The sequence below is a fragment of the Notothenia rossii genome, assembly GCF_949606895.1.
Source record: "Notothenia rossii genome assembly, chromosome: 2".
In the NCBI taxonomy this organism is placed as follows: Eukaryota; Metazoa; Chordata; class Actinopteri; order Perciformes; family Nototheniidae; genus Notothenia; species Notothenia rossii.
In genome coordinates, this window is record NC_136904.1 from 73,543,692 (window position 1) to 73,557,137 (window position 13,446).

General features: G+C 40.1%; 2 long non-coding RNA genes across 2 annotated transcripts; one reads left to right on the forward strand and one right to left on the reverse strand.

Annotated features, from left to right (window-relative positions):
* Positions 1–681: 681 nt before the first annotated feature.
* LOC307030056 lies at positions 682–2,462 on the forward strand. Its single transcript, XR_013805513.1, has 3 exons — positions 682–865; positions 1,577–1,624; positions 1,816–2,462. It is a non-coding gene; the product is annotated as an uncharacterized lncRNA (long non-coding RNA).
* A 9,008-nt stretch (positions 2,463–11,470) lies between these two features.
* LOC307030844 lies at positions 11,471–13,446 on the reverse strand. Its single transcript, XR_013805805.1, has 3 exons — positions 13,365–13,446; positions 12,919–13,078; positions 11,471–11,556 (listed from the first exon to the last, which is right to left on the reverse strand). It is a non-coding gene; the product is annotated as an uncharacterized lncRNA (long non-coding RNA).

A 13,446-nucleotide genomic window follows, 5' to 3' on the forward strand; every position in this document is an offset into this window, starting at 1 on the left:
TTCAGTCCACTGTCTTTGAAGCTCCCCCAAATTCTGGAAGCGACTCTTCTTCACAATGCTGTTAAGGCTGCGGTCATCTCTCTTGGTTGTGCAGCGTTTCCTGCCACATTTCCCCCTTCCAACAGACTTTTTGTGGATGTGCTTTGAAACTGCACTCTGTGAACAGCTTGCTCTTTGAGAAATTTCTTTTTGTGTCTTACCCTCCTGATGGAGGGTGTCAATGACGGTCCTCTGGACAGCAGTCAGATCAGCAGTCTTCCCCATACTTGTGATTTAGTTTACTGAACCAAGCTGAGTGTTTTTCAAGGCTCAGGAAACCCTTGCAGGTGTTTCGAGTTAATTAGACGATTCAAGTGATTCGTTGAACACCCTACTAGTATACTTTTTCATGATATTCTAATATTTAGAGATAGGATATTTGAGTTTTCTTAAGCTGTATGCCATAATCAGCAATATTAAAATAATAAAAGGCTTGCAATATTTCAGTTGATTTGTAATGAATCCAGAATGTATGACATTTTTGTTTTTTTAATTGCATTACAGAAAATAAAGAACTTTATCACAATATTCTAATTTTCTGAGACAGTCCTGTATATCTGACCATTAGAATCTGTATTTTTGAAATTGTCGTTTTTAACAACGTAGTTTTACAAATTATAGAATAATTAATTACCAGTGTTTTCCAATTTTACTCGGCAGTTCGTTTCGTTGGCTAACGTTAGCTAAAGCTAGCGCTACTAGTTAGCTACGCAATGGTTTGTTGCTTTGCTCCGGGTTGCAGCCACAGGTCTTCGCATGAAACGTGCTTGTTCTATCGTTTCCCGGCCAATGTTTTCCAAAGGAGAGTCTGGATTCGTGCCATGAGGTAAGCTGACGTTACATTTTTGTCCATGTCACGGTGAAATGTAAATAAAGGTTAGTGACTGTATCGCCGTTATAGAGATGGCGCTGATGAAAAGACCGCAACATAAGTAAAGATAATGAATACATCCTATTAAAACCTGTGTGGCTTATATGATAAGTCTTATTAGTACAAGCAGCATAACGTTTCACCATGTATCTAAAGATTGTAGTCAGGGAAATCAGTTTGACATATTGAACTAATAATAAATCACCTCTGGCTGGCAGAGAACTCTGCTCCATAGCTTCTCTTGGACGTAAAATCACATGTACATTTTACATTTATATTCAATTTAATATTCCATCCCTCACATACTTTTGTATATATAATAACTTATATTTTGTTTTTCTTCTTATGCTGCTGCAACACAAACATTTCCCAAATTGGGATCAATACAGTAATATCTTATCTTAATTAATTAAGAAATATAACTATTATAATTAGTGTAGCAGCTGACACCTATTTTCAATATGGATTAATCTACCATTTATTTCTTTTGTTCAATTTTCATCTATAAAAATGTCAAAATAGTGAAAATGTTCACGAGACTTATCAAAGTGCAAGGTTATATCTTTAGATGTTTTGTTTTAGCCTATGTACTGTATGTCTTAATGCTATTACAGTATATGTGACGGTGTGACTTCCATGAAACTATATTTTATATCTTCTCAACAGACGAGCTGACAGGAAACCTAACACTCTAACAACCACAACATTGCAAAGGCGAGTAAATGTAAATTAAAAACAATTCACAATTTTTGTATTTCTTCTTCCTTGCAGTGAGGTGAAGCTGACCTTGCATTTGGTGCCAGTAAGGATGTTCCTCACGCAGGCTGAATGTTTCTCCTTCCTTACTGACAAAGAAGCCCTTGATTTTCAATGCTTCACTAATTGTCATTTCCCTGGCTCCGTAGGGACACTTTACCTCCAGCACAGCGGAAGACCCTACCAGACCATCCGGAGATGCCCCCAACAATCCTGATAGGGAGAGCCACAAATCTGACTCATGGACCTGCATCTGAGTTGCAGTGGTGAATGCCCTGACGCCCTCACATTCCTTCATAGTCCCCCACTGTACAGACAAAACACCATCAAGGGCCTGTTGTTGCCCTAGCACCCTGGCAATAAAGGAAGCAGTCACACGCTTTGACCTCAGGACAGCTCCAAAGTTGCTGGCAGTCAACCTTCCTTTCCTGAACAAATGCCAGTTTGGGTTGGTTCGCTGACCAGTGGTAGACACCTGAATTGCCCTCTGTTGCTCTTCAGACAATGCCATGCTTGCCACAATTGCCTCAGGTCCCTGATGCCCAACAGATTTGATAATTTCAGGAACAGTAAGTGTGTCCAAGCTGTAGTGTTCCTCTTCTGGCTCGGGGGAGAGAAGCCAAGAAATTCCTGAGAACCTGCCCCCGAGTCTGTCCCTCAGCCAGTCACGATCTTCGGAGGTGGGCTCTCTTGTCAGCGGGTTAAATTAGTTATTGGTTTCAACAGTCACATTAAAACAGTTACTAAATCAGCTTACTATCACCTAAAGAACATATATAGGATTAAAAGACTAATGTCACAGCAGGATTTGGAAAAACGTGTCCATGCTTTTATCTTCAGTAGACTGGACTACTGCAATGGTGTCTTCACTGGTCTCACTAAAAAATATTTAGAAAGCTGCAGCTGATTCAGAACACCGCTGCTCGAGTCCTCACTAACACTAAGAAAGTGGATCACATTACTCCTGTTCTGAAGTCTTTACACTGGCTTCCTGTGTGTCAAAGAATAGATTTCAAAATACTGCTGCTGTTTATAAAGCACTGAATGGTTTAGGACCAAAATGCATTTCTGACCTCCTGCTAAATGATGAACCATCCAGATCTCTCAGGTCTTCAGGGACTGGTCAGCTTTCTGTCCCCAGAGTCAGAACTAAACATGGTAAAGCAGCGTACAGTTATTATGCTCCAAATATCTGGAACAAACTCCCAGAAACCTGCAGGTCCGCTGCAACTGTTACTACTTTTAAATCCAGGCTGAAGACTTTTCTTTTTGTCGCTGCTCTTAATTGAACTATTCATATCTTAGACTGCACTGTAACTTTTATCCATGTCTTTTTTCTTTTAATGTTTCTTTTATTAGCTTTTCTTTTTAATGACTGATTTTAAATGCCATTTTCTTAATGTCTTTCATTTTTTGTAAAGCACTTTGAATTGCCTTGTGTTGAAAAGTGCTATATAAATAAACTTGCCTTGCCTAATAAAGATTTCATGTGACACATACAATTGATTTGTTGATGGGAATTAATGTGAATAAATTAACTCGGTCTTAAAAGGTTAACGGTACTCTTGCTATCGCTACTCACCGACACTATAAACCTTGTCCCTCATGCTAGCCCTGACAACACCGGTAAGCACACCTTCATCTAGGCTGCACTGTAACGTGTCCTGACTTGGTTCTCTCCTCTATCTACACTCTTCTTGTCATCTTTGTAAAACGATATCAGACTGGTAATTGACACAGCCATGACTTCTAGTTCAATTCAGTGTGGCTAAAATGAAAAGCTTTGTTAAAATATGAAAGCACGCGAAAGTCAAACTCAGCTTTATTATCAAAAATTCTACATGTGTTATACATCCAGAAATATCGAAATATCGTTTCCCAGTGTGACATGTATACATAAAACAAAAAGGGCCTAGATAAACGTGGTATACATTAAACAAAACGGGCCTAGATAACCGGGGTATACAGTTTAAAATGTTAATATATTTAAAGTGTTCAAAGTGCAGTTTCAGTGCAAGTCAGTTGAAACGATCTTAAGTTGGCGTGACGTTGAAGTCGTGCGACCCTGCTGCTGTACTGGCTTGTAGTTCGTTTATAGCATAACGTTAGCATTTCGCTTTTGGCGACTAGATTTATCATTCAAAAATTATAAAAGTAGGGTTGACATGTGGAGATTATCCGGCTGAACAAAACGTGATCCCTCTCTTAAATGTGTGTCAACCACAGACCTTATTTCGAGCTATTTTCCAAAATCCTATGGAGAATTTGCATTGGTTTTTCGCGAAGGAACCGGAAGAAGTTTACTTCCGGGTTTTACGACGCGTCACTGCGGTTCTCTATTTCCACCACTCATAGACCACACCCACCTTTTCTTTGAAAAACTGGGTGACATACTGTCGCCCTTTAGTCCCTCTCTCTTGTCTTTCTCTCCTTTCTTTTCTCTTTCGAAAGCCTGACATTGTTAGTCGTTGAGACATGGTTCACATGTAAGTACTAGCATCCCTGCTCCTAACATGCTCTCAGTCTCTGCTAGAAAGTGCCGGCGGTCAGGCGCGCTGGATTCATTTTAGAATTGGGGGGGCCAAAAAAAGTGCGTGTGTATGGCCAAATCCCAAACTACGCCCTAGACACTCCCCCTCCGTGACGGAGTGAACTCCGTGGAGTGACACATGAGGCTCCCTCCTGTCAGATGGAGGGAGTAAATACAGCGGCAAGCTTTGGGACAAACTCCCCTCTCTCCGGCAGAAACAGGAAATGCCGTAACGGCTACAACGGTTTCAAATCAGCATCTCTTTGACAAAAAATGTAAATGAATAACTCAAATAAAACTCCAAACATCTTTAATTGTGTTACTTTTTTGTAAAGCTCTTAGTTTTAAACCTGATGTTTATAAGCTTCTTAGTGTTTGCAACAGTCTGTAAATATACACAATTTTATAATAAAATGCACACATTCACCTTTTTCTAGACTAAACACAGGTATGATCCTAAGTAATAAAAAAAAATGAGGTTATCATGAGGTTGTTAACATCGCAATTTATCACTATCGTTTAGTGGTTTTGCAAAGAATTAACCACTCTGTTTTTGTACCATTCTGCGTTGAAGTACCTTCTCTTTGCCCAAATAATCTACTAGCGGTCTCCTTTTTTCTGATAGTTAGCTGTACAGCTTTAACCGCCTCAATGTCCCGACAGCAAACCTCCATGCAGTTGGAACCAGCCTGTTTCGGTTCAACAACGGCGGCGGTGGGGTCGGCGGCGGTTTTGACCGTTTCTGCGGCCGCAGACTAGAGCTGCTGCTTTTGGGTTCATCTGGCTTCGCTGTTTGAAGAAGGTCCAGCCTCCGGAGATGTGGTAGTCAGGGATGTGACCTTCCAGTTGTTAAATTTAAGTTTAGATTGAACGTATTTAGTTTTCTTCTGCACTGGTTCTTCTGACATGGTTGCAAGTGTGTATATTCTTTATATCTCTAGGTTAACGGCTGACACACACAGCAGAACAACGTAACAAATAAAGTAAACAACGTAACAAATAAACAAATCTAAGCTTTTTTATTGGTTGTAATTTACATGGATACATTTGAATGGTGTGACAATGTCCTATTTGATTGGGTTAAAATGTACATATTCTTCCTGTTATGTCTGCCTGCTTTATTTTACCTAATGCAAAGTGACCTGCTCCATCGAAATCGTTCGCATTGACCCGAAGACACATTTTGATTCCTAGCTTTCTAATGAGATCAGGATTGTTTTTGTACTCCAAATATTAAGCAAAATATGTCACATTATATAATGACTGTTACAGAGTCATCGTTTTGAGAAAAAGGCCTTTAAAGTGTTTCTCTTCTCTGGAATCCATCGATCTGATTGATTATTAGCGGAGCAAATTATCAAAAATACTACGGAGGGAAGATATTTTCGTTTGGATTACTGCACTCACGGGAAACACCGGCTGTTGTTATGCCTGTTGTGACGTTAAATTACTCAGTTCTCCGCTTGTAATTATGCCATTACAAACTTCAAACCTGTATTTATCATCTGCATTTGCCGAAACAAGTTTAATATTCTGAAAGCCAAGACTTTGTTTATTTGAAATCAGATGAAAACGAACTGTAACGGACCCTGCCGTGTTATCTATGATTACTATGCCTTACATTCATAATTTCAGCGGGAGGGAGGGGGAGCGGCGCTGCGGAAGAGCCGAGTGGCCAGTGAGAGGCGAGCTGTGGTCTTCCCTTTACAAGCTTAAAAAATGCGTGTAGCTAATGAGATTGAATATATATAACAATACAAAATAACAAAATATACACAGCTAGATCAGATCGCGTTTTAGATGCGACTTTAGAGTAGAGGGGAATTATTGAAACGGGATTTGTACAGTGTTCCGCGCCGCGTGTATAGGCTACGTGTGTGTTTGTGTATTTTTGCGTTTGTGTGTATTGTGTTTGTTTCCCGGGGAAAAGACTCACGAGAAACACCGGCTGTTGTTATGCCTGCAGTGACGTTAAATTACTCCGTTCTCCGCTTGTAATTATTCCGTTACAAGCTTCAAAGTTGTAGGCCTATTTATCATCTGAATTTGCCGAAACAAGTTTAATGTACTGAAAGCCAAGACTTTGCTTATTTGAAATCAGATAAAAACAAACTGTAACGGACCCTGCCGTGTTATCTATGATTACTATACACCTTACATTCATAATTTCAGCGGGAGGGAGGGGGAGCGGCGCTGAGGAACAGCAGAGTGGGGAGTGAGAGCTGTCATCTTCCCTTTACAAGCTTCAAACATGCCTGAAGCTAGTGAGACTGAATATAACAATCAAAAATAACAAAATGTACACAGCTAGATCAGATCGCGTTTTAGATGCGACTTTAGAGTAGAGGGGAATTATTGAAACGGGATTTGTACAGTTTTCCGCGGCATCTGCTGCTGCGAAAATGTGGGGCAGGGCTGAAAAGTGGGGGGGCCAATGGCCCCCTGGCCCCCCTGCTTCCGGCGCCCTTGCCGGCGGTGCTGCACCGCGTTTGGAGGCAGGACCAAACCATTACATGTAAATAGAAAGGGGTGTACAGAGGCTTTGGATAATTAACTTTTGGAAGAAAATAAGTTAAATGAATTGTAAGTTTAGTGAGTACATTATCGATATAACGTCTTATTAATGTTAATTCTTGATGAATGATGAAAGTTTACTTATACAGTTTTTTCTTAATATTCTAAAATAGTTTGGGCCCCCGTGGTGAGGGTGTTTGGGGTGGCCAATAGGGTGGCCAGGATTCAGCTGGGGGTGGCCGTGGCGACGCACATAAAGAGGCGACATGGGGTCTGCTTCTGAAAAGTAAAACCTGAAAGTTAGACATATGAGACTCATATCACTCAGTGAGGTGTTATGTCAGAGAGAGTAGTGTTTAGTTTACAACAGCCTGTGGACTGCCAATAATAGTTTAAATGTCTTCCTTACAATTGTAAGCAGTTAAACCTGTTTGTGAAAGGTTATTTGTATTCTTTATTGTTCATATAGAAACCACACCACTGCTTTCTGCTCACTGGTGAGTTAGCCTATGAATGAGTGTTAACTGTTAAGCACATCAGGCTGGCAGTTGTATGGGCATTGCACTATGGTAGTTGTTATTTGCATATTGTTAATCATAGGCAATCCTTAAATTGTTTAACTGTGAGGTGTTATACAATTGTACTGTACTCTGGAGGGTTTTTTAAGGTAGAAAGGGTAAAAAAGAAACAGCATGACGGGATGTGCAGTACTAGTAGAGAGAACCAAATATGTAAAACACTTTTTTGTTAATTTATGATTTGCTGCATATAAGGAATAAAACAAAAATCCTCTGTCGTACCATATTGAAGTATCATTATTTTGTATCTTGTTGAATTGCATCTTATCGAACTGTATCGCAACAGGGGTGAATTGTATCGCATCGCCCCTATTACTCGTTTTATGAAGGACATGTCCGGTCGCTAAGGCGCATGATATGTGTGTGTGTGTGTTTGTGCTCTGCTCAGCTCTGCTCTGTGTGTGTGTGTTCGGTGTGTTTGTGTGTGTCCGACAACGGCATTTGTTTTCAAATGACCATGAATGTCAAAGAGTGAACTCTGAGGCATGAACTAAATTGCACGACTCAAACTCAGACTCGGATAGTGTTTCAAAATAAAGACTTTACTGGGATTTGCACAGTAATCAAAACAAGGAAAACAAAAACACTCTTTCGAGGAAAACTAGAAAAGTGATCAATAACATAGATCCGTGAGAAGACCGTGAGGTAAGCAGGAACGTATGTCATAGAGAGACAACGAACTGACAATGAACAGGAGGGAGCTAACACAATATATACACAGGTAAAGGGGACACAGGTGGAAAAAATCAGGACGGGGAAAATAATCAAGGACGCAGGAGACAGAAGGGGGCGGGGAGCATGGAGGCCTGAAATGAGAGGGAGAATTAATTAAGGGAATAAACATAAAGCACAGGACAAAGGGACATGACAAAACTAACATAAAGAATAAACTTTCACTATAAGTTTCTTAGACATGACAATGAACAGTAATGTACACACATTTAGCTAACTCCATATGTATATGTGGGTGCTCCCAAATGAAAGCAATTTGTTTAATCTTAATGTTGCACTGTCTGCACACAAACACACACACACATATCATGCGCCCTGGTACATACACTATTCCGTTGTATTGGCTTTGATGCAATATTTCTTTGTGCACAGACACAGTTAGGAAAACAATGAGACAGTGTCATATGGGAGCACCGCTTAGACAGGAGAAATGCTGTGACCCTGCTGAAGTGAATCCAGGGCAGACTCAAGACTGGCTTGCTCATGACTTGCACATGTAGGACTTACTCCCACCTCTGCTATTTATGGCCCTGATCATTATGCACATTTGTGGATGACTGTAGAGGGCTAAACATATCCCATTGTTTGATTAAAGTAAGACGCTAACACAAACATCTGTTAACAGTACTTTAGTCTGCCTCACTTTCAAGGTTTCCGGTCTTTGCTACCAACGCTTAAAAACCAGAGAAAGGTAGACAAAAACATTACATTGTATGAGAACCTTTTATACAGGCAACCATGGCCTAAACACAGCTTAAAGGTCCCATGACATGGCCATTTATACTGATCATATTGCCATTGTTAAGGTCTACTAGAATAGATTTAAATTGTACAATTTTCCAAAATCACATTGGTTTCTCATACAGCATCTCTGTATAGTATGTGTATTTACCAGGTATTCACTCTCTGTCCGAAACGGCTTGTTGGAGCTCCTGTTCCCCCGCCCCCCTCTCCCTGTGAGCCCAGTGTGCTCTGATTGGTCGGGACGTTGCAAGGAGCGGACAGGTTTCCGGGTCGGCGATACGGCGAGACACAGCGAAACTCATCCTGAGCACACACAAACACTCACAGCCGAAGTAAAAACAATAAGTGTGGCTTGATATTGAGTTTATAACGCTGTGAGAATGGGTCTGCGGAGAGTATTTCTCCGCGATCCTAACTCGTCTATTACCAGCGTTCAGGGAGCTCTTCCCAGATTGCAAAAAGTCATTGAATCAACATTGAGATATTTTCACGCTGAAGATTGTGTTCAACATTGAAGTCCGACATTGAAACAACAGTGAATGTGCTCGCTATGATCAGCATTGAAACAACATTGAATTTTCAACCAATCCCAACAATAAATCAACCTTGATTCAATTATGATATGATCAACATTGAAAGAATGTAGAATTGGATCAACATTGATTCAACTATATTATGCATTGCATTATACATTGAAACAATGTTATTATCAGATTGCAAAAAGTCATTGAATCAACATTGAGATATTGTCACGCTGAAGATTGCAATCAACATTGAAAATAAACTAAAATGAACAAACAAAAAAAGAGCCCATTATTTATACAGTTATTTATTCCGATTCAATGATATCAACATCTTTTGTCCACAAGCTTATATTTCTTAATTTTTTTTTCACATTTTGTAACATCTTTTGTCCACAAGCACACAAAACATTCTCTCTTAAGGTCCCATGACATGCTTTTCTGGTTATTACCCGTCCCCTTGTGTTATGTAGCTTTTTCTGCATGTAAACGGTCTGCAGAGTCACAAACCCTCAAAGTACACCCTGTAGGGAGTAAAACTCTAACACAGAAAAGACCTGTCTATGCTGCCCCAGAACGCCTCGTTGGGGATTTCTCTTTTTCCATTGCTTACTTCCTGAGTAAAGTGACGTAACGGATTTTCACACACACAGCCTGGCTGTGAGAGTGTGTGTGTAGGCTCAGGCTGAGTTCCTCTGTGTCTCGCTGTCTCGCAGACCCCATGCCATCATCATCTTCTGTTTAAAGCAGCTTTGCTAGACGTTGATAACATGCATTCTTCACATGCTGAAGATATGGATTTGAAAAAATGCACGTTTTGCAACATAGCACACGTTAAGGACATTTCTGGACATAATAAACATCTAGCAAAGCTGCTTTATACAGAAAATGATGATGGCCTTTGAACACAGATTCTGAGGATCGTTTCTGCTTCTGCTTTTATCCATCAGGTCAAAATAGGATTAACACACCTGACATCATTGTGATATATCAGGCCTCAGCCTCTTCAGCACATCACAATCAAAGAATTTAAAAATAAACAAATATAACAATTACAATCCAGTGCCTCTTGTCAACTGGCAACTCACAGTTCCACACATTTCAATTTCACAGGCAAATGGGAATTCAAGCTTAAAATGACTGCATGTGCAAGCATGTACATACATTGAAGTTTTACCTGATCACTAACAATGAACTTGAACAGTAGAAATACTGGATATGCCCCCTCTTTTGAACCTCTTTTGAACTGGCAACTTACACATCCACACATTCTTTGATTCTCTATTTCAGAAGATAACTTATATGCTTAAAATGAAATGAATGCTGTGAGGTTTTACATGAGCACTAACCACGATGCACTAGAACAGGCGAAATATAGATTAAAGTCATATCTGGCTTCCCCATTCAAATTCACAGCAAAAGCTTTGTTTTCCGAGACCTTATGCGCTGCGAGCATCGAGAGCCAAGCTCGTAAAAGATAGTCTGAATGGCTTCAAAGGTATACCTCATCTCCTTTGGATAATCCATGTTCATTGCATAAAGTAGGCCAAAGAGGTATGCAAAGGCAGTAGAGTTGTCTGGTAGGTCATGCAGTACAATGGTCCCTTCCCACACAACAGCCACGTCTCGCACATTTGGCGATATGGCGGCATCATCATCTTCAATGACGGCGAGGATGGCCACAGACACACCTCTGAGCAATCGTTCTTCATGGTCAGTGTCCTGAGGAAAAGTAAAATATGCATGAATGAATGCTATGGAAAACTAAACGACAAAATACATATCCACTGATTCTAACTTTAGCACCAAGCTACTGAGTCTTAACATTCAGCTTTTGGAAGTTATAATTGCAACTCAACAGCACGGCGGCTATCACCCACCAACCTTGTTGTGCCGAGTTCTATAAAGAAGTATTTTCTGATAAAGAACACCAGACAACAATGGCCAGCTGTATCGGGTTGGCTGTTGCTCAAACAGCGCTGATATTTATTTGTAATTTTGGGTGAACTCATCGCGCTCGGGTTCATGAGGTGAAAACATCTCTGGGCTCAAAATAAAAAATCTTACACAAAGTGTATTATGCATAAATGATTAGCATAAGCTATGAGGTCATAAAATGTTTAAGCTACATTAAGCAATATTACTTGTATTGTGTATGTTTATTTCCTACAGTTAGTATTACTTACCAAACACTCCAGAAGAAACGTGTTTGTTTCATCTCGGCAGGCCTCTCAGTGCTGCTGTCTTTCGGTGAGACACAATGTCGGATGTCTAAGGAGTACCCAGTGGAAACACACAAACATATCAATTAGTTTAGTGCCGTAGTAAATGTATACAAAATCCGACGTTCTGTACAGTAATGAGGAGGATAAAGAACAGGTCAGATCCCAGTAGCATGCTTCAGTAAAAGACTGGCAAAACAAAACAAAACAAAAACTGCAATAGAGTGGCGAAGTCCCTCCCCTTCCGGTGGACCTCCATGGGACCTTATATCAGAAAAATAATGTATTGAAGTCAATGGGGAGAAAAAGATTATCTTTCGATCCCGTTTGAATTGTTCCACGAATTACACATATGATGTTTGTCAATTTAAAAGATAATTTTGTCAAAAAAAAGAATGAGAATGTGTCGTAAAACTGTGAAGTTACACATTTCTTTGTGTGAAGCGCTCAATGAACTACAACTCTGGTCTTGCACACGTCACCAACACCAAGATGGCCGTCACGTTGGTACATTTCACCTCTTTCTTTCAGAATGAGGCGAAAAGTATTAAAAGAGGTGAAAATCACTACAAGTCTGGGCATGTTGAGAGCTGTACATACAAAAAAGGGGAGTTAGTCGGTTCCGTAAGAGCCAGCATGCGGGACCGGCTTTACAAGGTTTCGGTGAGTAACACGAGTGTAATGTGTAACGTTAATGTCAGCTAGCTAACATTAGCTAACAAGGTACACTCTGGTGTTTTGTTTTAGTTGCTCTTCGAGAACGAGCAAGAGGTTCTATTACTGATATGATAACAACCTGGTACAAAGCACACAGGCATCTTAAAGTAAGTAAGTACAGTAAGTAAATGTATTTTTAGCTATCTGGAGGGAATACATCAGTTATGACAGCACTTACGCGACTCTGGGATTTGTAGTCTTTCTAGTTGCGTATTTTTCATAGTCTTATATTTCAACAGTTTTAAGACAAACTTTGAATTTTTTTGACATGGAAAGGATTTTTTAAGATTGAGAAACAACATAAGTGTAATTCATGGCACAATTCAAACGGGATCAAAAGATAAGTTTTCTCTCTCCATTGACTTCAATGTATTATTTTTTCGGAATAATGTCCCAATGCGGAAGTAAGTGGGCGTGACTTCGCCACTCTATCCTGCGGACAATTTTAATTTCTACTTTTACAAATTAAAAATACTGTTATAGTTCTCAAATTGCACCAACTAAGAACACCAAGCAATGACTTTTAACATCCACTTTTACTGAAGCCTTTCCATCAAAGCGTTTTTGCTCCTGCAAATGTTAGGCGAAGGAGCATTTCATATTTTCAAACGGGGGGAAAGGGCTTTGGTGGACCCGGCTCCTGCCATTTTCCCCTCAACTTTTGCATGCTCTTAGATTGAGGCACTTCACTCACTTTTTCATCAAGTTTTTTCCAAGAGGTCTTCCATCTTCTGTCCAAAAGCTCCCTTCCTAGCCCGGTACAGTTTCAGCAGGCAAGGCACATGTTTGTCAAAGGCTGCACCGAAGGTCCCCAAGAGGTCTTTGCTGGTGATCCAATGGAATTCTTCAGATATCTGAAAAACACAATAACAAAACAATGTAATTTGACTGTAAACACAATGTCATGTTTTTTCTGTGCAGCAAATTCCTGGGTAGCTGTCTTGTTCAAAGTCTGCACCATCTTAAGGGGATAGTTTGGATGTTTTTAATTGAAAAAAAAAACTGGTATTAAAATGTTGGCGACTGATTGGAAAGTGGGGCATATTGTGTTGGAGGGGCCTGTAGTGGAGTGGTAGGGCATAGTATAGTTTGCAATTGACTGACAAACACAGTCAGTGTGAATACAGGGCCAGTTCGCACCTTTTCCGTGACAAAGGCGACAATGTTTTAGAAGAGTCTCTTGATTGGAGCTTGCAAATCTGCAAAATCTGCACTGCATGTG